This window comes from Clavelina lepadiformis, chromosome 4, assembly GCF_947623445.1.
Source record: "Clavelina lepadiformis chromosome 4, kaClaLepa1.1, whole genome shotgun sequence".
Classification (NCBI taxonomy): Eukaryota; Metazoa; Chordata; class Ascidiacea; order Aplousobranchia; family Clavelinidae; genus Clavelina; species Clavelina lepadiformis.
This window is the reverse complement of record NC_135243.1, coordinates 14,586,465-14,606,627: the sequence shown is the minus strand read 5'-3', so window position 1 is coordinate 14,606,627 and position 20,163 is coordinate 14,586,465. Positions and strand designations below refer to the sequence as shown.

At 39.6% G+C, this 20,163-nt stretch overlaps 29 non-coding genes and 47 pseudogenes across 29 annotated transcripts; all 76 read left to right on the top strand.

Annotated features, from left to right (window-relative positions):
• Window positions 1-50: 50 nt before the first annotated feature.
• Window positions 51-169, top strand: LOC143455772 (5S ribosomal RNA; annotated as a pseudogene).
• Window positions 170-279: 110 nt separating this feature from the next.
• On the top strand, window positions 280-398 carry LOC143455613 (5S ribosomal RNA; annotated as a pseudogene).
• A 110-nt stretch (window positions 399-508) lies between these two features.
• Window positions 509-627, top strand: LOC143454461 (5S ribosomal RNA). The gene has a single exon (XR_013116083.1). It is a non-coding gene; the product is annotated as a 5S ribosomal RNA (ribosomal RNA).
• A 110-nt stretch (window positions 628-737) lies between these two features.
• LOC143456958 (5S ribosomal RNA) lies at window positions 738-856 on the top strand (annotated as a pseudogene).
• Window positions 857-966: 110 nt separating this feature from the next.
• LOC143456470 (5S ribosomal RNA) lies at window positions 967-1,085 on the top strand (annotated as a pseudogene).
• Window positions 1,086-1,195: 110 nt separating this feature from the next.
• On the top strand, window positions 1,196-1,314 carry LOC143453584 (5S ribosomal RNA). Its single transcript, XR_013115244.1, has one exon. It is a non-coding gene; the product is annotated as a 5S ribosomal RNA (ribosomal RNA).
• Window positions 1,315-1,424: 110 nt separating this feature from the next.
• Window positions 1,425-1,543, top strand: LOC143456226 (5S ribosomal RNA; annotated as a pseudogene).
• Window positions 1,544-1,872: 329 nt separating this feature from the next.
• Window positions 1,873-1,991, top strand: LOC143454999 (5S ribosomal RNA). The gene has a single exon (XR_013116598.1). It is a non-coding gene; the product is annotated as a 5S ribosomal RNA (ribosomal RNA).
• Window positions 1,992-2,320: 329 nt separating this feature from the next.
• Window positions 2,321-2,439, top strand: LOC143454998 (5S ribosomal RNA). The gene has a single exon (XR_013116597.1). It is a non-coding gene; the product is annotated as a 5S ribosomal RNA (ribosomal RNA).
• A 110-nt stretch (window positions 2,440-2,549) lies between these two features.
• On the top strand, window positions 2,550-2,668 carry LOC143453999 (5S ribosomal RNA). Its single transcript, XR_013115645.1, has one exon. It is a non-coding gene; the product is annotated as a 5S ribosomal RNA (ribosomal RNA).
• A 110-nt stretch (window positions 2,669-2,778) lies between these two features.
• LOC143457253 (5S ribosomal RNA) lies at window positions 2,779-2,887 on the top strand (annotated as a pseudogene).
• A 110-nt stretch (window positions 2,888-2,997) lies between these two features.
• On the top strand, window positions 2,998-3,116 carry LOC143456159 (5S ribosomal RNA; annotated as a pseudogene).
• Window positions 3,117-3,226: 110 nt separating this feature from the next.
• Window positions 3,227-3,345, top strand: LOC143455298 (5S ribosomal RNA). The gene has a single exon (XR_013116882.1). It is a non-coding gene; the product is annotated as a 5S ribosomal RNA (ribosomal RNA).
• Window positions 3,346-3,455: 110 nt separating this feature from the next.
• Window positions 3,456-3,574, top strand: LOC143454449 (5S ribosomal RNA). The gene has a single exon (XR_013116072.1). It is a non-coding gene; the product is annotated as a 5S ribosomal RNA (ribosomal RNA).
• Window positions 3,575-3,684: 110 nt separating this feature from the next.
• Window positions 3,685-3,803, top strand: LOC143456523 (5S ribosomal RNA; annotated as a pseudogene).
• Window positions 3,804-3,913: 110 nt separating this feature from the next.
• LOC143455991 (5S ribosomal RNA) lies at window positions 3,914-4,032 on the top strand (annotated as a pseudogene).
• A 110-nt stretch (window positions 4,033-4,142) lies between these two features.
• LOC143453819 (5S ribosomal RNA) lies at window positions 4,143-4,261 on the top strand. The gene has a single exon (XR_013115470.1). It is a non-coding gene; the product is annotated as a 5S ribosomal RNA (ribosomal RNA).
• A 110-nt stretch (window positions 4,262-4,371) lies between these two features.
• On the top strand, window positions 4,372-4,490 carry LOC143456213 (5S ribosomal RNA; annotated as a pseudogene).
• Window positions 4,491-4,600: 110 nt separating this feature from the next.
• On the top strand, window positions 4,601-4,719 carry LOC143453707 (5S ribosomal RNA). The gene has a single exon (XR_013115363.1). It is a non-coding gene; the product is annotated as a 5S ribosomal RNA (ribosomal RNA).
• A 110-nt stretch (window positions 4,720-4,829) lies between these two features.
• LOC143456923 (5S ribosomal RNA) lies at window positions 4,830-4,948 on the top strand (annotated as a pseudogene).
• Window positions 4,949-5,058: 110 nt separating this feature from the next.
• LOC143457421 (5S ribosomal RNA) lies at window positions 5,059-5,167 on the top strand (annotated as a pseudogene).
• A 110-nt stretch (window positions 5,168-5,277) lies between these two features.
• On the top strand, window positions 5,278-5,396 carry LOC143455408 (5S ribosomal RNA; annotated as a pseudogene).
• Window positions 5,397-5,505: 109 nt separating this feature from the next.
• On the top strand, window positions 5,506-5,624 carry LOC143455979 (5S ribosomal RNA; annotated as a pseudogene).
• Window positions 5,625-5,734: 110 nt separating this feature from the next.
• On the top strand, window positions 5,735-5,853 carry LOC143454877 (5S ribosomal RNA). The gene has a single exon (XR_013116481.1). It is a non-coding gene; the product is annotated as a 5S ribosomal RNA (ribosomal RNA).
• A 329-nt stretch (window positions 5,854-6,182) lies between these two features.
• LOC143456484 (5S ribosomal RNA) lies at window positions 6,183-6,301 on the top strand (annotated as a pseudogene).
• A 329-nt stretch (window positions 6,302-6,630) lies between these two features.
• Window positions 6,631-6,749, top strand: LOC143458004 (5S ribosomal RNA). The gene has a single exon (XR_013117645.1). It is a non-coding gene; the product is annotated as a 5S ribosomal RNA (ribosomal RNA).
• Window positions 6,750-6,859: 110 nt separating this feature from the next.
• On the top strand, window positions 6,860-6,978 carry LOC143456224 (5S ribosomal RNA; annotated as a pseudogene).
• Window positions 6,979-7,307: 329 nt separating this feature from the next.
• On the top strand, window positions 7,308-7,426 carry LOC143455409 (5S ribosomal RNA; annotated as a pseudogene).
• Window positions 7,427-7,536: 110 nt separating this feature from the next.
• LOC143454385 (5S ribosomal RNA) lies at window positions 7,537-7,655 on the top strand. The gene has a single exon (XR_013116011.1). It is a non-coding gene; the product is annotated as a 5S ribosomal RNA (ribosomal RNA).
• A 110-nt stretch (window positions 7,656-7,765) lies between these two features.
• Window positions 7,766-7,874, top strand: LOC143457231 (5S ribosomal RNA; annotated as a pseudogene).
• A 110-nt stretch (window positions 7,875-7,984) lies between these two features.
• On the top strand, window positions 7,985-8,093 carry LOC143457340 (5S ribosomal RNA; annotated as a pseudogene).
• Window positions 8,094-8,203: 110 nt separating this feature from the next.
• On the top strand, window positions 8,204-8,312 carry LOC143457453 (5S ribosomal RNA; annotated as a pseudogene).
• A 110-nt stretch (window positions 8,313-8,422) lies between these two features.
• On the top strand, window positions 8,423-8,541 carry LOC143454876 (5S ribosomal RNA). The gene has a single exon (XR_013116480.1). It is a non-coding gene; the product is annotated as a 5S ribosomal RNA (ribosomal RNA).
• Window positions 8,542-8,870: 329 nt separating this feature from the next.
• On the top strand, window positions 8,871-8,989 carry LOC143456339 (5S ribosomal RNA; annotated as a pseudogene).
• Window positions 8,990-9,318: 329 nt separating this feature from the next.
• LOC143453740 (5S ribosomal RNA) lies at window positions 9,319-9,437 on the top strand. The gene has a single exon (XR_013115395.1). It is a non-coding gene; the product is annotated as a 5S ribosomal RNA (ribosomal RNA).
• A 329-nt stretch (window positions 9,438-9,766) lies between these two features.
• On the top strand, window positions 9,767-9,885 carry LOC143454997 (5S ribosomal RNA). Its single transcript, XR_013116596.1, has one exon. It is a non-coding gene; the product is annotated as a 5S ribosomal RNA (ribosomal RNA).
• Window positions 9,886-9,995: 110 nt separating this feature from the next.
• Window positions 9,996-10,114, top strand: LOC143455700 (5S ribosomal RNA; annotated as a pseudogene).
• Window positions 10,115-10,224: 110 nt separating this feature from the next.
• On the top strand, window positions 10,225-10,333 carry LOC143457252 (5S ribosomal RNA; annotated as a pseudogene).
• A 110-nt stretch (window positions 10,334-10,443) lies between these two features.
• On the top strand, window positions 10,444-10,562 carry LOC143456604 (5S ribosomal RNA; annotated as a pseudogene).
• A 110-nt stretch (window positions 10,563-10,672) lies between these two features.
• LOC143455130 (5S ribosomal RNA) lies at window positions 10,673-10,791 on the top strand. The gene has a single exon (XR_013116722.1). It is a non-coding gene; the product is annotated as a 5S ribosomal RNA (ribosomal RNA).
• A 110-nt stretch (window positions 10,792-10,901) lies between these two features.
• Window positions 10,902-11,020, top strand: LOC143455990 (5S ribosomal RNA; annotated as a pseudogene).
• Window positions 11,021-11,130: 110 nt separating this feature from the next.
• On the top strand, window positions 11,131-11,249 carry LOC143456672 (5S ribosomal RNA; annotated as a pseudogene).
• A 110-nt stretch (window positions 11,250-11,359) lies between these two features.
• Window positions 11,360-11,478, top strand: LOC143455988 (5S ribosomal RNA; annotated as a pseudogene).
• Window positions 11,479-11,588: 110 nt separating this feature from the next.
• Window positions 11,589-11,707, top strand: LOC143454300 (5S ribosomal RNA). The gene has a single exon (XR_013115931.1). It is a non-coding gene; the product is annotated as a 5S ribosomal RNA (ribosomal RNA).
• A 110-nt stretch (window positions 11,708-11,817) lies between these two features.
• LOC143456223 (5S ribosomal RNA) lies at window positions 11,818-11,936 on the top strand (annotated as a pseudogene).
• A 329-nt stretch (window positions 11,937-12,265) lies between these two features.
• Window positions 12,266-12,384, top strand: LOC143454996 (5S ribosomal RNA). Its single transcript, XR_013116595.1, has one exon. It is a non-coding gene; the product is annotated as a 5S ribosomal RNA (ribosomal RNA).
• Window positions 12,385-12,494: 110 nt separating this feature from the next.
• On the top strand, window positions 12,495-12,613 carry LOC143454705 (5S ribosomal RNA). The gene has a single exon (XR_013116315.1). It is a non-coding gene; the product is annotated as a 5S ribosomal RNA (ribosomal RNA).
• A 110-nt stretch (window positions 12,614-12,723) lies between these two features.
• LOC143457168 (5S ribosomal RNA) lies at window positions 12,724-12,832 on the top strand (annotated as a pseudogene).
• Window positions 12,833-12,942: 110 nt separating this feature from the next.
• On the top strand, window positions 12,943-13,051 carry LOC143457339 (5S ribosomal RNA; annotated as a pseudogene).
• A 110-nt stretch (window positions 13,052-13,161) lies between these two features.
• Window positions 13,162-13,270, top strand: LOC143457452 (5S ribosomal RNA; annotated as a pseudogene).
• A 110-nt stretch (window positions 13,271-13,380) lies between these two features.
• Window positions 13,381-13,499, top strand: LOC143455507 (5S ribosomal RNA; annotated as a pseudogene).
• Window positions 13,500-13,609: 110 nt separating this feature from the next.
• Window positions 13,610-13,718, top strand: LOC143457437 (5S ribosomal RNA; annotated as a pseudogene).
• A 110-nt stretch (window positions 13,719-13,828) lies between these two features.
• LOC143456147 (5S ribosomal RNA) lies at window positions 13,829-13,947 on the top strand (annotated as a pseudogene).
• A 329-nt stretch (window positions 13,948-14,276) lies between these two features.
• LOC143455460 (5S ribosomal RNA) lies at window positions 14,277-14,395 on the top strand (annotated as a pseudogene).
• A 329-nt stretch (window positions 14,396-14,724) lies between these two features.
• On the top strand, window positions 14,725-14,843 carry LOC143455140 (5S ribosomal RNA). The gene has a single exon (XR_013116732.1). It is a non-coding gene; the product is annotated as a 5S ribosomal RNA (ribosomal RNA).
• A 329-nt stretch (window positions 14,844-15,172) lies between these two features.
• On the top strand, window positions 15,173-15,291 carry LOC143455916 (5S ribosomal RNA; annotated as a pseudogene).
• A 110-nt stretch (window positions 15,292-15,401) lies between these two features.
• Window positions 15,402-15,520, top strand: LOC143453998 (5S ribosomal RNA). The gene has a single exon (XR_013115644.1). It is a non-coding gene; the product is annotated as a 5S ribosomal RNA (ribosomal RNA).
• A 110-nt stretch (window positions 15,521-15,630) lies between these two features.
• On the top strand, window positions 15,631-15,739 carry LOC143457251 (5S ribosomal RNA; annotated as a pseudogene).
• Window positions 15,740-15,849: 110 nt separating this feature from the next.
• On the top strand, window positions 15,850-15,968 carry LOC143455433 (5S ribosomal RNA; annotated as a pseudogene).
• Window positions 15,969-16,078: 110 nt separating this feature from the next.
• On the top strand, window positions 16,079-16,197 carry LOC143455425 (5S ribosomal RNA; annotated as a pseudogene).
• A 110-nt stretch (window positions 16,198-16,307) lies between these two features.
• Window positions 16,308-16,426, top strand: LOC143454437 (5S ribosomal RNA). The gene has a single exon (XR_013116060.1). It is a non-coding gene; the product is annotated as a 5S ribosomal RNA (ribosomal RNA).
• Window positions 16,427-16,536: 110 nt separating this feature from the next.
• On the top strand, window positions 16,537-16,655 carry LOC143456522 (5S ribosomal RNA; annotated as a pseudogene).
• A 110-nt stretch (window positions 16,656-16,765) lies between these two features.
• On the top strand, window positions 16,766-16,884 carry LOC143453818 (5S ribosomal RNA). Its single transcript, XR_013115469.1, has one exon. It is a non-coding gene; the product is annotated as a 5S ribosomal RNA (ribosomal RNA).
• A 110-nt stretch (window positions 16,885-16,994) lies between these two features.
• On the top strand, window positions 16,995-17,113 carry LOC143456804 (5S ribosomal RNA; annotated as a pseudogene).
• A 110-nt stretch (window positions 17,114-17,223) lies between these two features.
• On the top strand, window positions 17,224-17,342 carry LOC143453706 (5S ribosomal RNA). Its single transcript, XR_013115362.1, has one exon. It is a non-coding gene; the product is annotated as a 5S ribosomal RNA (ribosomal RNA).
• A 110-nt stretch (window positions 17,343-17,452) lies between these two features.
• On the top strand, window positions 17,453-17,571 carry LOC143457157 (5S ribosomal RNA; annotated as a pseudogene).
• A 110-nt stretch (window positions 17,572-17,681) lies between these two features.
• On the top strand, window positions 17,682-17,790 carry LOC143457420 (5S ribosomal RNA; annotated as a pseudogene).
• A 110-nt stretch (window positions 17,791-17,900) lies between these two features.
• LOC143455846 (5S ribosomal RNA) lies at window positions 17,901-18,019 on the top strand (annotated as a pseudogene).
• A 109-nt stretch (window positions 18,020-18,128) lies between these two features.
• On the top strand, window positions 18,129-18,247 carry LOC143456946 (5S ribosomal RNA; annotated as a pseudogene).
• A 110-nt stretch (window positions 18,248-18,357) lies between these two features.
• LOC143453639 (5S ribosomal RNA) lies at window positions 18,358-18,476 on the top strand. Its single transcript, XR_013115300.1, has one exon. It is a non-coding gene; the product is annotated as a 5S ribosomal RNA (ribosomal RNA).
• A 329-nt stretch (window positions 18,477-18,805) lies between these two features.
• On the top strand, window positions 18,806-18,924 carry LOC143454993 (5S ribosomal RNA). Its single transcript, XR_013116593.1, has one exon. It is a non-coding gene; the product is annotated as a 5S ribosomal RNA (ribosomal RNA).
• A 110-nt stretch (window positions 18,925-19,034) lies between these two features.
• LOC143454036 (5S ribosomal RNA) lies at window positions 19,035-19,153 on the top strand. The gene has a single exon (XR_013115680.1). It is a non-coding gene; the product is annotated as a 5S ribosomal RNA (ribosomal RNA).
• Window positions 19,154-19,263: 110 nt separating this feature from the next.
• Window positions 19,264-19,382, top strand: LOC143455524 (5S ribosomal RNA; annotated as a pseudogene).
• A 110-nt stretch (window positions 19,383-19,492) lies between these two features.
• Window positions 19,493-19,611, top strand: LOC143455129 (5S ribosomal RNA). The gene has a single exon (XR_013116721.1). It is a non-coding gene; the product is annotated as a 5S ribosomal RNA (ribosomal RNA).
• A 110-nt stretch (window positions 19,612-19,721) lies between these two features.
• LOC143454476 (5S ribosomal RNA) lies at window positions 19,722-19,840 on the top strand. Its single transcript, XR_013116096.1, has one exon. It is a non-coding gene; the product is annotated as a 5S ribosomal RNA (ribosomal RNA).
• A 110-nt stretch (window positions 19,841-19,950) lies between these two features.
• Window positions 19,951-20,069, top strand: LOC143456302 (5S ribosomal RNA; annotated as a pseudogene).
• Window positions 20,070-20,163: the final 94 nt, after the last annotated feature.

The following is a 20,163-nucleotide window of genomic DNA, read 5'->3' as shown; positions in this document are numbered from 1 at the left end:
CTATGCACTCGAATTAGAATTCATAAGGCCATTTTCTTTCTTTTGAGATCACCTACGACCATATCAGGTTGAGTAGACCCGATCTCGTTCGATCTCGGTAGTTAAGCAACCTCGGGCCCGGTTAGTACTTGAATGGGTGACCGCCTGGGAATACCGGGTGCTGTAAGCATTTTAGTCATGCTGTATATTTCAATTAAATTTTTAGCAACAATTTGCTTTTCTGAGTTTCCTATGCAATCGAATTAGAATTGAAATTGCCATTTTCTTTCTTTTGAAATCACCTAAGACCATACCCGGTTGAGAAGACCTGATCTCGTTCGATCTCGGAAGTTAAGCAACCTCGGGCCCGGTTAGTACTTGGATGGGTGACCGCCTGGGAATACCGGGTGTTATAAGCAATTGAGTCATGCTGTATATTTCAATTAAATTAAAAGCAACTGTTTGTGATTTTTACTTTCCTATGCAATCGAATTATAATTAAAAATTCTCTTTTCTTTGTTTTAAAATCGCCTACGACCATACCAGGTTGAGTAGACCCGATCTCGTTCGATCTCGGAAGTTAAGCAACCTCGGGCCCGGTTAGTACTTGGATGGGTGACCGCCTGGGAATACCGGGTGTTGTAAGCATTTTAGTCATGCTGTATATTTCAATTAAATTTATAACATCTGTTTGCCTTTTTGAATTTCCTATGCAATCGAATTAGAATTGAAAAGGCCATTTTCTTTCTTTTGAAATCACCTACGACCATACCAAGTTGAATAGTCCCGATCTCGTTCGATCTCGGAAGTCAAGCAACCTCGGGCCCAGTTAGTACTTGGATGGGTGACCGCCTGGGAATACCGTGTGTTATAAGCATTTTAGTCATGCTGTATATTTCAATTAAATTTTTAGTAACTATTTGCTTTTTTGAATTTCCTATGCAATCGAATTAGAATTCATAAGGCCATTTTCTTTCTTTTGAGATCGCCTACGACCATACCAGGTTGAGTAGACCCGATCTCGTTCGATCTCGGAAGTTAAGCAAACTCGGGCCCGGTTAGTACTTGGATGTGTGATTGCCTGGTAATACCGGGTGTTGTAAGCATTTTAGTCATGCTGTATATTTCAATCAAATTTATAACAACTATTTGCTTTTTTGAATTTCCTATGCAATCGAAATAGAAGTGGAAAGTCCATTTTCTTTATTTTGAAATTGCCTACGACCATACCAGGTTGAGTAGACCCGATCTCGTTCGATCTCGGAAGTTAAGCAACCTCGGGCCCGGTTAGTACTTGGATGGGTGACCGCCTGGGAATATCGGGTGTTGTAAGCATTTTAGTCATGCTGTACATTTCAATTATTTTTATAGCAACTCTTTGCGTTTTTATATTTCTTATGCAATCGAATTATAATTAAAAAAGCCATTTTCTTTCTTTTCAAATTGCCTTCGACCATACCAGGTTGAGTAGACCCGATCTCGTTTGATCTCGGAAGTTAAGCAACCTCGAGCCCGGTTAGTACTTGGATGGGTGACAGCCTGGGAATACCGGGTGTTGTAAGCATTTTAGTCATGCTGTATATTTCAATTAAATTTATAGCAACGGTTTGCGTTTTTGAATGTCCTATGCAATCGAAGTAGAATTAAAAAAGCCATTTTCTTTCATTTGAAATTGCCTACGACCATACCATGTTGAGTAGATCCGATCTCGGAGTTTAAGCAACCTCGGACCCGGTTAGTAGTTGGATGGGTGGCTTCCTGGGAATACCGGGTGTTGTAAGCATTTTAGTCATGCTGTATATTTCAATCAAATTTATAACAACTATTTGCTTTTTTGAATTTCCTATTCAATCGAATAAGAAATGGAAAGACCATTTTCTTCCTTTTGAAATTGCCTACGACCATACCAGTTTGAGTAGACCCGATCTCGTTCGATCTCGGAAGTTAAGCAACCTCGGGCACGGTTAGTACTTGGATGGGTGACCGCCTGGGAATACCGGGTGTTGTAAGCATTTTAGTCAAGCTGTATACTTCAATTAAATTGATAACATCTGTTTGCCTTTTTGAATTTCCTATGCAATCGAATTAGAATTCATAAGGCCATTTTCTTTCATTTGAAATTGCCTACGACCATACCATGTTGAGTAGATCCGATCTCGGAGTTTAAGCAACCTCGGACCCGGTTAGTAGTTAGATGGGTGGCTTCCTGGGAATACCGGGTGTTGTAAGCATTTTAGTCATGCTGTATATTTCAATCAAATTTATAACAACTATTTGCTTTTTTGAATTTCCTATTCAATCGAATAAGAAGTGGAAAGACCATTTTCTTCCTTTTGAAATTGCCTACGACCATACCAGTTTGAGTAGACCCGATCTCGTTCGATCTCGGAAGTTAAGCAACCTCGGGCACGGTTAGTACTTGGATGGGTGACCGCCTGGGAATACCGGGTGTTGTAAGCATTTTAGTCAAGCTGTATATTTCAATTAAATTTATAGCAACTATTTGCTTTTTTGAATTTCCTATGCAATCGAATTATAATTAAAAAAGCCATTTTCTTTGTTTTGAAATCGCCTACGACCATACCAGGTTGAGCAGACCTGATCTCGTTCGATCTCGGAAGTTAAGCAACCTCGGGCCCGGTTAGTACTTGGATGGGTGACCGCTTGGGAATACCGGGTGTTGTAAGCATTTCAGTCATGCTGTATATTTCAATTAAATTTATAGCAACTATTTGCGTTTTTGAATGTCCTATGCAATCGAATTAGAATTAAAAAAGCCATTTTCTTTCATTTGAAATTGCCTACGACCATACCAGGTTGAGTAGACCCGATCTCGGAAGTTAAGCAACCTCAGGCCCAGTTAGTACTTGGATGGGTGACCGCCTGGAAATACCGGGTGTTGTAAGCATTTTAGTCATGCTGTATATTTCAATTAAATTTATAACATCTGTTTGCCCTTTTGAATTTCCTATGCACTCGAATTAGAATTCATAAGGCCATTTTCTTTCTTTTGAGATCACCTACGACCATATCAGGTTGAGTAGAACCGATCTCGTTCGATCTCGGAAGTTAAGCAACCTCGGGCCCGGTTAGTACTTGAATGGGTGACCGCCTGGGAATACCGGGTGCTGTAAGCATTTTAGTCATGCTGTATAATTCAATTAAATTTTTAGCAACAATTTGCTTTTCTGAGTTTCCTATGCAATCGAATTAGAATTGAAATTGCCATTTTCTTTCTTTTGAAATCGCCTAAGACCATACCCGGTTGAGAAGACCTGATCTCGTTCGATCTCGGAAGTTAAGCAACCTCGGGCCCGGTTAGTACTTGGATGGGTGACCGCCTGAGAATACCGGGTGTTATAAGCAATTGAGTCATGCTGTATATTTCAATTAAATTAAAAGCAACTGTTTGTGATTTTTACTTTCCTATGCAATCGAATTATAATTAAAAATGCTCTTTTCTTTGTTTTAAAATCGCCTACGACCATACCAGGTTGAGTAGACCCGATCTCGTTCGATCTCGGAAGTTAAGCAACCTCGGGCCCGGTTAGTACTTGGATGGGTGACCGCCTGGGAATACCGGGTGTTGTAAGCATTTTAGTCATGCTGTATATTTCAATTAAATTTATAACATCTGTTTGCCTTTTTGAATTTCCTATGCAATCGAATTAGAATTGAAAAGGCCATTTTCTTTCTTTTGAAATCACCTACGACCATACCAGGTTGAATAGTCCCGATCTCGTTCGATCTCGGAAGTCAAGCAACCTCGGGCCCAGTTAGTACTTGGATGGGTGACCGCCTGGGAATACCGTGTGTTATAAGCATTTTAGTCATGCTGTATATTTCAATTAAATTTTTAGTAACTATTTGCTTTTTTGAATTTCCTATGCAATCGAATTAGAATTCATAAGGCCATTTTCTTTCTTTTGAGATCGCCTACGACCATACCAGGTTGAGTAGACCCGATCTCGTTCGATCTCGGAAGTTAAGCAACCTCGGGCCCGGTTAGTACTTGGATGTGTGATTGCCTGGTAATACCGGGTGTTGTAAGCATTTTAGTCATGCTGTATATTTCAATCAAATTTATAACAACTATTTGCTTTTTTGAATTTCCTATGCAATCGAAATAGAAGTGGAAAGTCCATTTTCTTTCTTTTGAAATTGCCTACGACCATACCAGGTTGAGTAGACCCGATCTCGTTCGATCTCGGAAGTTAAGCAACCTCGGGCCCGGTTAGTACTTGGAAGGGTGACCGCCTGGGAATACCGGGTGTTGTAAGCATTTTAGTCATGCTGTATATTTCAATTAAATTTATAACATATGTTTGCGCTTTTGAATTTCCTATGCAATCGAATTAGAATTGAAAACGCCATTTTAATTCTTTTGAAATCACCTACTACCATACCAGGTTGAGTAGACCCGATCTCGTCTGATCTCGGAAGTTAAGCAAATTCGGGCCCGGTTAGTACTTGGATGGGTGACCGCCTGGGAATACCGGGTGCTGTAAGCATTTTAATCATGCTGTATATTTCAATTAAATTTTTAGCAACTATTTGCTTTTTTGAATTTCCTATGCAATCGAATTAGAATTGAAAAGGCCATTTTCTTTCTTTTGAAATTGCCTACGACCATACCAGGTTGAGTAGACCCGATCTCGTTCGATCTCGGAAGTTAAGCAACCTCGGGCCCGGTTAGTACTTGTATGGGTGACCGCCTGGGAATACCGGGTGTTGTAAGCATTTTAGTCATGCTGTATACTTCAATTAAATTTATAACATCTGTATGCCGTTTTGAATTTCTTATGCAATCGAATTAGAATTGAAAAAGCCATTTTCTTTCTTTTGAAATCACCTTCGACCATACCAGGTTGAGTAGACCCGATCTCGTTCGATTTCGGAAGTTAAGCAAACTCGGGCCCGGTTAGTACTTGGATGGGTGACCGCCTGGGAATACCGGGTTTTATAAGCAATTTAGTCATGCTGTATATTTCAATTAAATTAAAAGCAACTGTTTGTGATTTTGAATTTCCCATGCAATCGAATTATAATTAAAAAGGCCATTTTCTTTCATTTGAAAACACCTACGACCATACCAGGTTGAGTATACCCGATCTCGGAAGTTAAGCAACCTCGGGCCCGGTTAGTACTTGGATGGGTGATTGCCTGGGAATACCGGGTGCAATAAGCATTTTAGACATGCTGTATATTTCAATTAAATTTTTATCAACTATTTGCTTTTTTGAATTTCCTATGCAATCGAAATAGAATTGAAATTGCCATTTTCTTTCGTTTGAAATCGCCTACGACCATACCAGGTTGAGCAGACTTGATTTCGTTCGATCTCGGAAGTCAAGCAACCTCGGGCCCGGTTAGTACTTGGATGGGTGACCGCCTGGGAATACCGGGTGTTGTAAGCATTTTAGTCATTCTGTATATTTCAATTAAATTTATAGCAACTATTTGCGTTTTGAATTTCCTATGCAATCGAATTAGAATTGAAAATGCTATTTTCTTTCTTTTGAAATCGCCTTCGACCATACCAGGTTGAGCAGACTTGATCTCGTTCGATCTCGCAAGTTAAGCAACCTCGGGCCCGGTTAGTACTTGGATGGTTGACCGCCTGGGAATACCGGGTGTTGTAAGCATTTTAGTCATGCTGTATACTTCAATTGAATTTATAACATCTGTTTACTTTTTTGAATTTCCTATGCAATCGAATTATAATTGAAAATGTCCTTTTCTTTCTTTTGAAATCGCGTACGGCCATACCAGGTTGAGTATACCCGATCTCGTTCGATCTCGGAAGTTAAGCAACCTCGGGCCCTGTTAGTACTTGGATGGGTGACCACCTGGGAATACCGGGTGTTATAAGCATATTAGTCATGCTGTATATTTCAATTAACGTAATAGCAACTGTTTGTGATTTTGAATTTCCTATGCAATCGAATTATAATTAAAAAAGCCATTTTCTTTCACTTTAAAACACCTACGACCATACCAGGTTGAGTAGACCCGATCTCGGAAGTTAAGCAACCTCGGGCCCGGTAAATACTTGGATGGGTGATTGCCTGGTAATACCGGGTGTTGTAAGCATTTTAGTCATGCTGTATCTTTCAATCAAATTTATAACAACTATTTGCTTTTTTGAATTTCCTATGCAATCGATTTAGAATTGAAAAGGCCATTTTCTTTCATTCTAAATCTCTTACGACCATATCAGGTTGAGTAGACCAGATCTCGTTCGATCTCGGAAGTTAAGCAACCTCGGGCCCGGTTAGTACTTGGATGTGTGACCGCCTGTGAATAACGGGTGTTGTAAGCATTTTAGTCATGCTGTATATTTCAATTAAATATATAGTAACTGTTTTCTTTTTTGAATTTCCTATGCAATCGAATAATAATTTAAAAAGCCATTTTCTTTCATTTGAAATCGCATGCGACCATACCAGGTTGAGTAGAACCAAACTCCGTAGTTAAGCAACCTCTGGCCCGGTTAGTACTTGGATGGGTGACCGCCTGGGAATACCGGGTTTTGTAAGCATTTTAGTCATGCTGTATCTTTCACTCAAATTTATACCAACTATTTGCTTTTTTGAATGTCCTTTTTAATCTAATTAGAATTGAAAAGGCCATTTTCTTTCACTTGAAATCGCATACGACCATACCAGGTTGAGTAGACCCGATCTCGTTCGATCTCGGAAGTTAAGCAACCTCGGGCCCGGTTAGTACTTGGATGGGTGACCGCCTGGGAATATCGGGTGTTGTAAGCATTTTAGTCATGCTGTACATTTCAATTATTTTTATAGCAACTCTTTGCGTTTTTATATTTCTTATGCAATCGAATTATAATTAAAAAAGCCATTTTCTTTCTTTTCAAATTGCCTTCGACCATACCAGGTTGAGTAGACCCGATCTCGTTTGATCTCGGAAGTTAAGCAACCTCGAGCCCGGTTAGTACTTGGATGGGTGACAGCCTGGGAATACCGGGTGTTGTAAGCATTTTAGTCATGCTGTATATTTCAATTAAATTTATAGCAACGGTTTGCGTTTTTGAATGTCCTATGCAATCGAAGTAGAATTAAAAAAGCCATTTTCTTTCATTTGAAATTGCCTACGACCATACCATGTTGAGTAGATCCGATCTCGGAGTTTAAGCAACCTCGGACCCGGTTAGTAGTTGGATGGGTGGCTTCCTGGGAATACCGGGTGTTGTAAGCATTTTAGTCATGCTGTATATTTCAATCAAATTTATAACAACTATTTGCTTTTTTGAATTTCCTATTCAATCGAATAAGAAATGGAAAGACCATTTTCTTCCTTTTGAAATTGCCTACGACCATACCAGTTTGAGTAGACCCGATCTCGTTCGATCTCGGAAGTTAAGCAAATTCGGGCACGGTTAGTACTTGGATGGGTGACCGACTGGGAATACCGGGTGTTGTAAGCATTTTAGTCAAGCTGTATACTTCAATTAAATTGATAACATCTGTTTGCCTTTTTGAATTTCCTATGCAATCGAATTAGAATTCATAAGGCCATTTTCTTTCTTTTGAGATCACCTACGACCATACCAGGTTGAGTAGACCCGATCTCGTTCGATCTCGGAAGTTAAGCAACCTCGGGCCCGGTTAGTACTTGGATGGGTGACCGACTGGGAATACCGGGTGTTGTAAGCATTTTAGTCATGCTGTATATTTCAATTAAATATATAGCAATTGTTTGTGATTTTGAATTTCCTATGCAAACGAATTATAATTAAAAAAGCAATTTTCTTTCTTTTGAATTCGCCTTAGACCATACCAGGTTGAGTAGACCCGATCTCGAAAGTTAAGCAACCTCGGGCCCGGTTAGTACTTGGATGGGTGACCGCCTGGGAATACCGGGTGTTGTAAGCATTTTAGTCATGCTGTATACTTCAATTAAATTGATAACATCTGTTTGCCTCTTTGAATATCCTATGCAATCGAATTAGAATTCATAAGGCAATTTTCTTTCTTTTGAGATCACCTACGACCATACCAGGTTGAGTAGACCAGATCTCGGAAGTCAAGCAACCTCGGGCCCGGTTAGTACTTGGATGGGTGACCGCCTGGTAATACCGGGTGTTGTAAGCATTTTAGTCATGCTGTATATTTCAATCAAATTTATAGCAACTATTTGCGATTTTGAATTTCCTATGCAATCGAATTATAATTGAAAAAGCCATTTCCTTTCATTTGAACCCACCTTCGACCATACCAGGTTGAGTAGATACGATCTCGGAATTTAAGCAACCTCGGGCCCGGTTAGTACTTGGATGGTTGACCGCCTGGGAATAACGGGTGTTGTAAGCATTTTAGTCATGCTGTATATTTCAATCAAATGTCTAGCAACTATTTGCGTTTTTTACTTTCCTATGCAATCGAATTATAATTGAAAATGCCCTTTTCTTTCTTTTGAAATCGCGTACGGCCATACCAGGTTGAGTATACCCGATCTCGTTCGATCTCGGAAGTTAAGCAACCTCGGGCCCTGTTAGTACTTGGATGGGTGACCACCTGGGAATACCGGGTGTTATAAGCATATTAGTCATGCTGTATATTTCAATTAACGTAATAGCAACTGTTTGTGATTTTGAATTTCCTATGCAATCGAATTATAATTAAAAAAGCCATTTTCTTTCACTTTAAAACACCTACGACCATACCAGGTTGAGTAGACCCGATCTCGGAAGTTAAGCAACCTCGGGCCCGGTTAATACTTGGATGGGTGATTGCCTGGTAATACCGGGTGTTGTAAGCATTTTAGTCATGCTGTATCTTTCAATCAAATTTATAACAACTATTTGCTTTTTTGAATTTCCTATGCAATCGATTTAGAATTGAAAAGGCCATTTTCTTTCATTCTAAATCTTTTACGACCATATCAGGTTGAGTAGACCAGATCTCGTTCGATCTCGGAAGTTAAGCAACCTCGGGCCCGGTTAGTACTTGGATGTGTGACCGCCTGTGAATACCGGGTGTTGTAAGCATTTTAGTCATGCTGTATATTTCAATTAAATATATAGTAACTGTTTTCTTTTTTGAATTTCTTATGCAATCGAATAATAATTTAAAAAGCCATTTTCTTTCATTTGAAATCGCATGCGACCATACCAGGATGAGTAGAACCAAACTCGGTAGTTAAGCAACCTCTGGCCCGGTTAGTACTTGGATGGGTGACCGCCTGGGAATACCGGGTTTTGTAAGCATTTTAGTCATGCTGTATCTTTCACTCAAATTTATACCAACTATTTGCTTTTTTGAATGTCCTTTTCAATCTAATTAGAATTGAAAAGGCCATTTTCTTTCACTTGAAATCGCATACGACCATACCAGGTTGAGTAGACCCGATCTCGTTCGATCTCGGAAGTTAAGCAACCTCGGGCCCGGTTAGTACTTGGATGGGTGACTGCCTGGGAATACCGGGTGTTGTAAGCATTTTAGTCATGCTGTATATTTCAATTAAATTTATAGCAACTATTTGCGTTTTTGAATGTCCTATGCAATCGAATTAGAATTAAAAAAGCCATTTTCTTTCATTTGAAATTGCCTACGACCATACCATGTTGAGTAGATCCGATCTCGGAGTTTAAGCAACCTCGAACCCGGTTAGTAGTTAGATGGGTGGCTTCCTGGGAATACCGGGTTTTGTAAGCATTTTAGTCATGCTGTATATTTCAATCAAATTTATAACAACTATTTGCTTTTTTGAATTTCCTATTCAATCGAATAAGAAATGGAAAGACCATTTTCTTCCTTTTGAAATTGCCTACGACCATACCAGTTTGAGTAGACCCGATCTCGTTCGATCTCGGAAGTTAAGCAACCTCGGGCACGGTTAGTACTTGGATGGGTGACCGCCTGGGAATACCGGGTGTTGTAAGCATTTTAGTCAAGCTGTATATTTCAATTAAATTTATAGCAACTATTTGCTTTTTTGAATTTCCTATGCAATCGAATTATAAATAAAAAAGCCATTTTCTTTGTTTTGAAATCGCCTACGACCATTCCACGTTGAGCAGACCTGATCTCGTTCGATCTCGGAAGTTAAGCAACCTCGGGCCCGGTTAGTACTTGGATGGGTGACCGCTTGGGAATACCGGGTGTTGTAAGCATTTCAGTCATGCTGTATATTTCAATTAAATTTATAGCAACTATTTGCGTTTTTGAATGTCCTATGCAATCGAATTAGAATTAAAAAAGCCATTTTCTTTCATTTGAAATTGCCTACGACCATACCAGGTTGAGTAGACCCGATCTCGGAAGTTAAGCAACCTCAGGCCCAGTTAGTACTTGGATGGGTGACCGCCTGGAAATACCGGGTGTTGTAAGCATTTTAGTCATGCTGTATATTTCAATTAAATTTATAACATCTGTTTGCCCTTTTGAATTTCCTATGCACTCGAATTAGAATTCATAAGGCCATTTTCTTTCTTTTGAGATCACCTACGACCATATCAGGTTGAGTAGACCCGATCTCGTTCGATCTCGGTAGTTAAGCAACCTCGGGCCCGGTTAGTACTTGAATGGGTGACCGCCTGGTAATACCGGGTGCTGTAAGCATTTTAGTCATGCTGTATATTTCAATTAAATTTTTAGCAACAATTTGCTTTTCTGAGTTTCCTATGCAATCGAATTAGAATTGAAATTGCCATTTTCTTTCTTTTGAAATCGCCTAAGACCATACCCGGTTGAGAAGACCTGATCTCGTTCGATCTCGGAAGTTAAGCAACCTCGGGCCCGGTTAGTACTTGGATGGGTGACCGCCTGGGAATACCGGGTGTTATAAGCAATTGAGTCATGCTGTATATTTCAATTAAAGTAAAAGCAACTGTTTGTGATTTTTACTTTCCTATGCAATCGAATTATAATTAAAAATGCTCTTTTCTTTGTTTTAAAATCGCCTACGACCATACCAGGTTGAGTAGACCCGATCTCGTTCGATCTCGGAAGTTAAGCAACCTCGGGCCCGGTTAGTACTTGGATGTGTGATTGCCTGGTAATACCGGGTGTTGTAAGCATTTTAGTCATGCTGTATATTTCACTCAAATTTATAACATCTGTTTGCCTATTTGAATTTCCTATGCAATCGAATTAGAATTGAAAAGGCCATTTTCTTTCTTTTGAAATCACCTACGACCATACCAGGTTGAATAGTTCCGATCTCGTTCGATCTCGGAAGTTAAGCAACCTCGGGCCCAGTTAGTACTTGGATGGGTGACCGCCTGGGAATACCGTGTGTTATAAGCATTTTAGTCATGCTGTATATTTCAAATAAATTTTTAGTAACTATTTGCTTTTTTGAATTTCCTATGCAATCGAATTAGAATTCATAAGGCCATTTTCTTTCTTTTGAGATCGCCTACGACCATACCAGGTTGAGTAGACCCGATCTCGTTCGATCTCGGAAGTTAAGCAACCTCGGGCCCGGTTAGTACTTGGATGTGTGATTGCCTGGTAATACCGGGTGTTGTAAGCATTTTAGTCATGCTGTATATTTCACTCAAATTTATAACAACTATTTGCTTTTTTGAATTTCCTATGCAATCGAAATAGAAGTGGAAAGTCCATTTTCTTTCTTTTGAAATTGCCTACGACCATACCAGGTTGAGTAGACCCGATCTCGTTCGATCTCGGAAGTTAAGCAACCTCGGGTCCGGTTAGTACTTGGATGGGTGACCGCCTGGGAATATCGGGTGTTGTAAGCATTTTAGTCATGCTGTACATTTCAATTATTTTTATAGCAACTCTTTGCGTTTTTATATTTCTTATGCAATCGAATTATAATTAAAAAAGCCATTTTCTTTCTTTTCAAATTGCCTTCGACCATACCAGGTTGAGTAGACCCGATCTCGTTTGATCTCGGAAGTTAAGCAACCTCGAGCCCGGTTAGTACTTGGATGGGTGACAGCCTGGGAATACCGGGTGTTGTAAGCATTTTAGTCATGCTGTATATTTCAATTAAATTTATAGCAACGGTTTGCGTTTTTGAATGTCCTATGCAATCGAAGTAGAATTAAAAAAGCCATTTTCTTTCATTTGAAATTGCCTACGACCATACCATGTTGAGTAGATCCGATCTCGGAGTTTAAGCAACCTCGGACCCGGTGAGTAGTTGAATGGGTGGCTTCCTGGGAATACCGGGTGTTGTAAGCATTTTAGTCATGCTGTATATTTCAATCAAATTTATAACAACTATTTGCTTTTTTGAATTTCCTATTCAATCGAATAAGAAATGGAAAGACCATTTTCTTCCTTTTGAAATTGCCTACGACCATACCAGTTTGAGTAGACCCGATCTCGTTCGATCTCGGAAGTTAAGCAACCTCGGGCACGGTTAGTACTTGGATGGGTGACCGCCTGGGAATACCGGGTGTTGTAAGCATTTTAGTCAAGCTGTATACTTCAATTAAATTGATAACATCTGTTTGCCTTTTTGAATTTCCTATGCAATCGAATTAGAATTCATAAGGCCATTTTCTTTCTTTTGAGATCACCTACGACCATACCAGGTTGAGTAGACCCGATCTCGTTCGATCTCGGAAGTTAAGCAACCTCGGGCCCGGTTAGTACTTGGATGGGGGACCGACTGGGAATACCGGGTGTTGTAAGCAATTTAGTCATGCTGTATATTTCAATTAAATATATAGCAATTGTTTGTGATTTTGAATTTCCTATGCAAACGAATTATAATTAAAAAAGCAATTTTCTTTCTTTTGATATCGCCTAAGACTATACCAGGTTGAGTAGACCCGATCTCGAAAGTTAAGCAACCTCGGGCCCGGTTAGTACTTGGATGGGTGACCGCCTGGGAATACCGGGTGTTGTAAGCATTTTAGTCATGCTGTATACTTCAATTAAATTGATAACATCTGTTTGCCTCTTTGAATATCCTATGCAATCGAATTAGAATTCATAAGGCCATTTTCTTTCTTTTGAGATCACCTACGACCATACCAGGTTGAGTAGACCAGATCTCGGAAGTCAAGCAACCTCGGGCCCGGTTAGTACTTGGATGGGTGACCGCCTGGTAATACCGGGTGTTGTAAGCATTTTAGTCATGCTGTATATTTCAATCAAATTTATAGCAACTATTTGCGATTTTGAATTTCCTATGCAATCGAATTATAATTGAAAAAGCCATTTCCTTTCATTTGAACCCACCTTCGACCATACCAGGTTGAGTAGATACGATCTCGGAATTTAAGCAACCTCGGGCCCGGTTAGTACTTGGATGGTTGACCGCCTGGGAATAACGGGTGTTGTAAGCATTTTAGTCATGCTGTATATTTCAATCAAATGTCTAGCAACTATTTGCGTTTTTTACTTTCCTATGCAATCGAATTATAATTGAAAAGGCCCTTTTCTTTCTTTTGAAATCGCGTACGGCCATACCAGTTTGAGTATACCCGATCTCGTTCGATCTCGGAAGTTAAGCAACCTCGGGCCCTGTTAGTACTTGGATGGGTGACCACCTGGGAATACCGGGTGTTATAAGCATATTAGTCATGCTGTATATTTCAATTAACGTAATAGCAACTGTTTGTGATTTTGAATTTCCTATGCAATCGAATTATAATTAAAAAAGCCATTTTCTTTCACTTTAAAACACCTACGACCATACCAGGTTGAGTAGACCCGATCTCGGAAGTTAAGCAACCTCGGGCCAGGTTAATACTTGGATGGGTGATTGCCTGGTAATACCGGGTGTTGTAAGCATTTTAGTCATGCTGTATCTTTCAATTAAATTTATAACAACTATTTGCTTTTTTGAATTTCCTATGCAATCGATTTAGAATTGAAAAGGCCATTTTCTTTCATTCTAAATCTCTTACGACCATATCAGGTTGAGTAGACCAGATCTCGTTCGATCTCGGAAGTTAAGCAACCTCGGGCCCGGTTAGTACTTGGATGTGTGACCGCCTGTGAATACCGGGTGTTGTAAGCATTTTAGTCATGCTGTATATTTCAATTAAATATATAGTAACTGTTTTCTTTTTTGAATTTCCTATGCAATCGAATAATAATTTAAAAAGCCATTTTCTTTCATTTGAAATCGCATGCGACCATACCAGGTTGAGTAGAACCAAACTCGGTAGTTAAGCAACCTCTGGCCCGGTTAGTACTTGGATGGGTGACCGCCTGGGAATACCGGGTTTTGTAAGCATTTTAGTCATGCTGTATATTTCACTCAAATTTATACCAACTATTTGCTTTTTTGAATGTCCTTTTCAATCTAATTAGAATTGAAAAGGCCATTTTCTTTCACTTGAAATCGCATACGACCATACCAGGTTGAGTTGACCCGATCTCGTTCGATCTCGGAAGTTAAGCAACCTCGGGCCCGGTTAGTACTTGGATGGGTGACTGCCTGGTAATACCGGGTGTTGTAAGCATTTTAGTCATGCTGTATATTTCAATTAAATTTATAGCAACTATTTGCGTTTTTGAATGTCCTATGCAATCGAATTAGAATTAAAAAAGCCATTTTCTTTCATTTGAAATTGCCTACGACCATACCATGTTGAGTAGATCCGATCTCGGAGTTTAAGCAACCTCGGACCCGGTTAGTAGTTAGATGGTTGGCTTCCTGGGAATACCGGGTGTTGTAAGCATTTTAGTCATGCTGTATATTTCAATCAAATTTTTAGCAACTATTTGCTTTTTTGAATTTCCTATTCAATCGAATAAGAAGTGGAAAGACCATTTTCTTCCTTTTGAAATTGCCTACGACCATACCAGTTTGAGTAGACCCGATCTCGTTCGATCTCGGAAGTTAAGCAACCTCGGGCCCGGTTAGTACTTGGATGGGTGTCTGCCTGGGAATACCGGGTGTTGTAAGCATTTTAGTCATGCTGTATATTTCAATTAAATTTATAGCAACTATTTGCGTTTTTGAATGTCCTATGCAATCGAATTAGAATTAAAAAAGCCATTTTCTTTCATTTGAAATTGCCTACGACCATACCATGTTGAGTAGATCCGATCTCGGAGTTTAAGCAACCTCGGACCCGGTTAGTAGTTAGATGGGTGGCTTCCTGGGAATACCGGGTGTTGTAAGCATTTTAGTTATGCTGTATATTTCAATCAAATTTATAACAACTATTTGCTTTTTTGAATTTCCTATTCAATCGAATAAGAAGTGGAAAGACCATTTTCTTCCTTTTGAAATTGCCTACGACCATACCAGTTTGAGTAGACCCGATCTCGTTCGATCTCGGAAGTTAAGCAACCTCGGGCACGGTTAGTACTTGGATGAGTGACCGCCTGGGAATACCGGGTGTTGTAAGCATTTTAGTCAAGCTGTATATTTCAATTAAATTTATAGCAACTATTTGCTTTTTTGAATTTCCTATGCAATCGAATTATAATTAAAAAAGCCATTTTCTTTGTTTTGAAATCGCCTACGACCATACCAGGTTGAGCAGACCTGATCTCGTTCGATCTCGGAAGTTAAGCAACCTCGGGCCCGGTTAGTACTTGGATGGGTGACCGCTTGGGAATACCGGGTGTTGTAAGCATTTCAGTCATGCTGTATATTTCAATTAAATTTATAGCAACTATTTGCGTTTTTGAATGTCCTATGCAATCGAATTAGAATTAAAAAAGCCATTTTCTTTCATTTGAAATTGCCTACGACCATACCAGGTTGAGTAGACCCGATCTCGGAAGTTAAGCAACCTCAGGCCCAGTTAGTACTTGGATGGGTGACCGCCTGGAAATACCGGGTGTTGTAAGCATTTTAGTCATGCTGTATATTTCAATTAAATTTATAACATCTGTTTGCCCTTTTGAATTTCCTATGCACTCGAATTAGAATTCATAAGGCCATTTTCTTTCTTTTGAGATCACCTACGACCATATCAGGTTGAGTAGACCCGATCTCGTTCGATCTCGGAAGTTAAGCAACCTCGGGCCCGGTTAGTACTTGAATGGGTGACCGCCTGGGAATACCGGGTGCTGTAAGCATTTTAGTCATGCTGTATATTTCAATTAAATTTTTAGCAACAATTTGCTTTTCTGAGTTTCCTATGCAATCGAATTAGAATTGAAATTGCCATTTTCTTTCTTTTGAAATCGCCTAAGGCCATACCCGGTTGAGAAGACCTGATCTCGTTCGATCTCGGAAGTTAAGCAACCTCGGGCCCGGTTAGTACTTGGATGGGTGACCGCCTGGGAATACCGGGTGTTATAAGCAATTGAGTCATGCTGTATATTTCAATTAAATTAAAAGCAACTGTTTGTGATTTTTACTTTCCTATGCAATCGAATTATAATTAAAAATGCTCTTTTCTTTGTTTTAAAATCGCCTACGACCATACCAGGTTGAGTAGACCCGATCTCGTTCGATCTCGGAAGTTAAGCAACCTCGGGCCCGGTTAGTACTTGGATGGGTGACCGCCTGGGAATACCGGGTGTTGTAAGCATTTTAGTCATGCTGTATATTTCAATTAAATTTATAACATCTGTTTGCCTTTTTGAATTTCCTATGCAATCGAATTAGAATTGAAAAGGCCATTTTCTTTCTTTTGAAATCACCTACGACCATACCAGGTTGAATAGTCCCGATCTCGTTCGATCTCGGAAGTCAAGCAACCTCGGGCCCAGTTAGTACTTGGATGGGTGACCGCCTGGGAATACCGTGTGTTATAAGCATTTTAGTCATGCTGTATATTTCAATTAAATTTTTAGTAACTATTTGCTTTTTTGAATTTCCTATGCAATCGAATTAGAATTCATAAGGCCATTTTCTTTCTTTTGAGATCGCCTACGACCATACCAGGTTGAGTAGACCCGATCTCGTTCGATCTCGGAAGTTAAGCAACCTCGGGCCCGGTTAGTACTTGGAAGGGTGACCGCCTGGGAATACCGGGTGTTGTAAGCATTTTAGTCATGCTGTATATTTCAATTAAATTTATAACATATGTTTGCGATTTTGAATTTCCTATGCAATCGAATTAGAATTGAAAACGCCATTTTAATTCTTTTGAAATCACCTACTACCATACCAGGTTGAGTAGACCCGATCTCGTCTGATCTCGGAAGTTAAGCAAATTCGGGCCCGGTTAGTACTTGGATGGGTGACCGCCTATGAATACCGGGTGCTGTAAGCATTTTAGTCATGCTGTATATTTCAATTAAATTTTTAGCAACTATTTGCTTTTTTGAATTTCCTATGCAATCGAATTAGAATTGAAAAGGCCATTTTCTTTCTTTTGAAATTGCCTACGACCATACCAGGTTGAGTAGACCCGATCTCGTTCGATCTCGGAAGTTAAGCAACCTCGGGCCCGGTTAGTACTTGTATGGGTGACCGCCTGGGAATACCGGGTGTTGTAAGCATTTTAGTCATGCTGTATACTTCAATTAAATTTATAACATCTGTATGCCGTTTTGAATTTCTTATGCAATCGAATTAGAATTGAAAAGGCCATTTTCTTTCTTTTGAAATCACCTACGACCATACCAGGTTGAGTAGACCCGATCTCGTTCGAGTTCGGAAGTTAAGCAAACTCGGGCCCTGTTAGTACTTGGATGGGTGACCGCCTGGGAATACCGGGTTTTATAAGCAATTTAGTCATGCTGTATATTTCAATTAAATTAAAAGCAACTGTTTGTGATTTTGAATTTTCCATGCAATCGAATTATAATTAAAAAGGCCATTTTCTTTCATTTGAAAACACCTACGACCATACCAGGTTGAGTATACCCGATCTCGGAAGTTAAGCAACCTCGGGCCCGGTTAGTACTTGGATGGGTGATTGCCTGGGAATACCGGGTGCAATAAGCATTTTAGACATGCTGTATATTTCAATTAAATTTTTATCAACTATTTGCTTTTTTGAATTTCCTATGCAATCGAAATAGAATTGAAATTGCCATTTTCTTTCGTTTGAAATCTCCTACGACCATACCAGGTTGAGCAGACTTGATTTCGTTCGATCTCGGAAGTCAAGCAACCTCGGGCCCGGTTAGTACTTGGATGGGTGACCGCCTGGGAATACCGGGTGTTGTAAGCATTTTAGTCATTCTGTATATTTCAATTAAATTTATAGCAACTATTTGCGTTTTGAATTTCCTATGCAATCGAATTATAATTGAAAATGCTCTTTTCTTTCTTTTGAAATTGCCTACGACCATACCAGGTTGAGTAGACCCGATCTCGTTCGTTCTCCGAAGTTAAGCAACCTCGGGCCCTGTTAGTACTTGGATGGGTGATCGCCTGGGAATATTGGGTGCTGTAAGCATTTTAGTCATGCTGTATATTTCGATTAAAATTTTAGCAACTATTTGCTTTTTTGAATTTCCTATGCAATGGAATTAGAATTGAAAAGGCCATTTTCTTTCATTTGAAATTGCCTACGACCATACCAGGTTGAGTAGACCCGATCTCGTTCGATCTCGGAATTTAAGCAACCTCGGGCCCGGTTAGTACTTGGATGGGTGACCGCCTGGAAATACCGGGTGTTGTAAGCATTTTAGTCATGCTGTATACTTCAATTAAATTTATAACATCTGTTTGCCTTTTTGAATTTCTTATTCAATCGATTTAGAATTGAAATAGTTATTTTCTTTCATTTGAAATTGCCTACGACCATACCATGTCGAGTAGATCCGATCTCGGAGTTTAAGCAACCTCGGACCCGGTTAGTAGTTAGATGGGTGGCTTCCTGGGAATACCGGGTGTTGTAAGCATTTTAGTCATGCTGTATATTTCAATCAAATTTATAACAACTATTTGCTTTTTTGAATTTCCTATTCAATCGAATAAGAAGTGGAAAGACCATTTTCTTCCTTTTGAAATTGCCTACGACCATACCAGTTTGAGTAGACCCGATCTCGTTCGATCTCGGAAGTTAAGCAACCTCGGGCACGGTTAGTACTTGGATGGGTGACCGCCTGGGAATACCGGGTGTTGTAAGCATTTTAGTCAAGCTGTATATTTCAATTAAATTTATAGCAACTATTTGCTTTTTTGAATTTCCTATGCAATCGAATTATAATTAAAAAAGCCATTTTCTTTGTTTTGAAATCGCCTACGACCATACCAGGTTGAGCAGACCCGATCTCGTTCGGTCTCGGAAGTTAAGCAACCTCGGGCCCGGTTAGTACTTGGATGGGTGACCGCTTGGGAATACCGGGTGTTGTAAGCATTTTAGTCATGCTGTATATTTCAATTAAATTTATAACATCTGTTTGCCCTTTTGAATTTCCTATGCACTCGAATTAGAATTCATAAGGCCATTTTCTTTCTTTTGAGATCACCTACGACCATATCAGGTTGAGTAGACCCGATCTCGTTCGATCTCGGAAGTTAAGCAACCTCGGGCCCGGTTAGTACTTGAATGGGTGACCGCCTGGGAATACCGGGTGATGTAAGCATTTTAGTCATGCTGTATATTTCAAATAAATTTTTAGCAACAATTTGCTTTTTTGAATTTCCTATGCAATCGAATTAGAATTAAAATTGCCATTTTCTTTCATTTGAAATTGCCTAAGACCATACCCGGTTGAGAAGACCTGATCTCGTTCGATCTCGGAAGTTAAGCAACCTCGGGCCCGGTTAGTACTTGGATGGGTGACCGCCTGGGAATACCGGGTGTTATAAGCAATTGAGTCATGCTGTATATTTCAATTAAATTAAAAGCAACTGTTTGTTATTTTTACTTTCTTATGCAATCGAATTATAATTAAAAATGCCCTTTTCTTTGTTTTAAAATCGCCTACGACCATACCAGGTTGAGTAGACCCGATCTCGTTCGATCTCGGAAGTTAAGCAACCTCGGGCCCGGTTAGTACTTGGATGGGTGACCGCCTGGTAATACCGGGTGTTGTAAGCATTTTAGTCATGCTGTATATTTCAATTAAATTTATAACATCTGTTTGCCTTTTTGAATTTCCTATGCAATCGAATTAGAATTGAAAAGGCCATTTTCTTTCTTTTGAAATCACCTACGACCATACCAGGTTGAGTAGTCCCGATCTCGTTCGATCTCGGAAGTCAAGCAACCTCGGGCCCGGTTAGTACTTGGATGGGTGACCGCCTGGGAATACCGTGTGTTATAAGCATTTTAGTCATGCTGTATATTTCAATTAAATTTTTAGTAACTATTTGCTTTTTTGAATTTCCTATGCAATCGAATTAGAATTCATAAGGCCATTT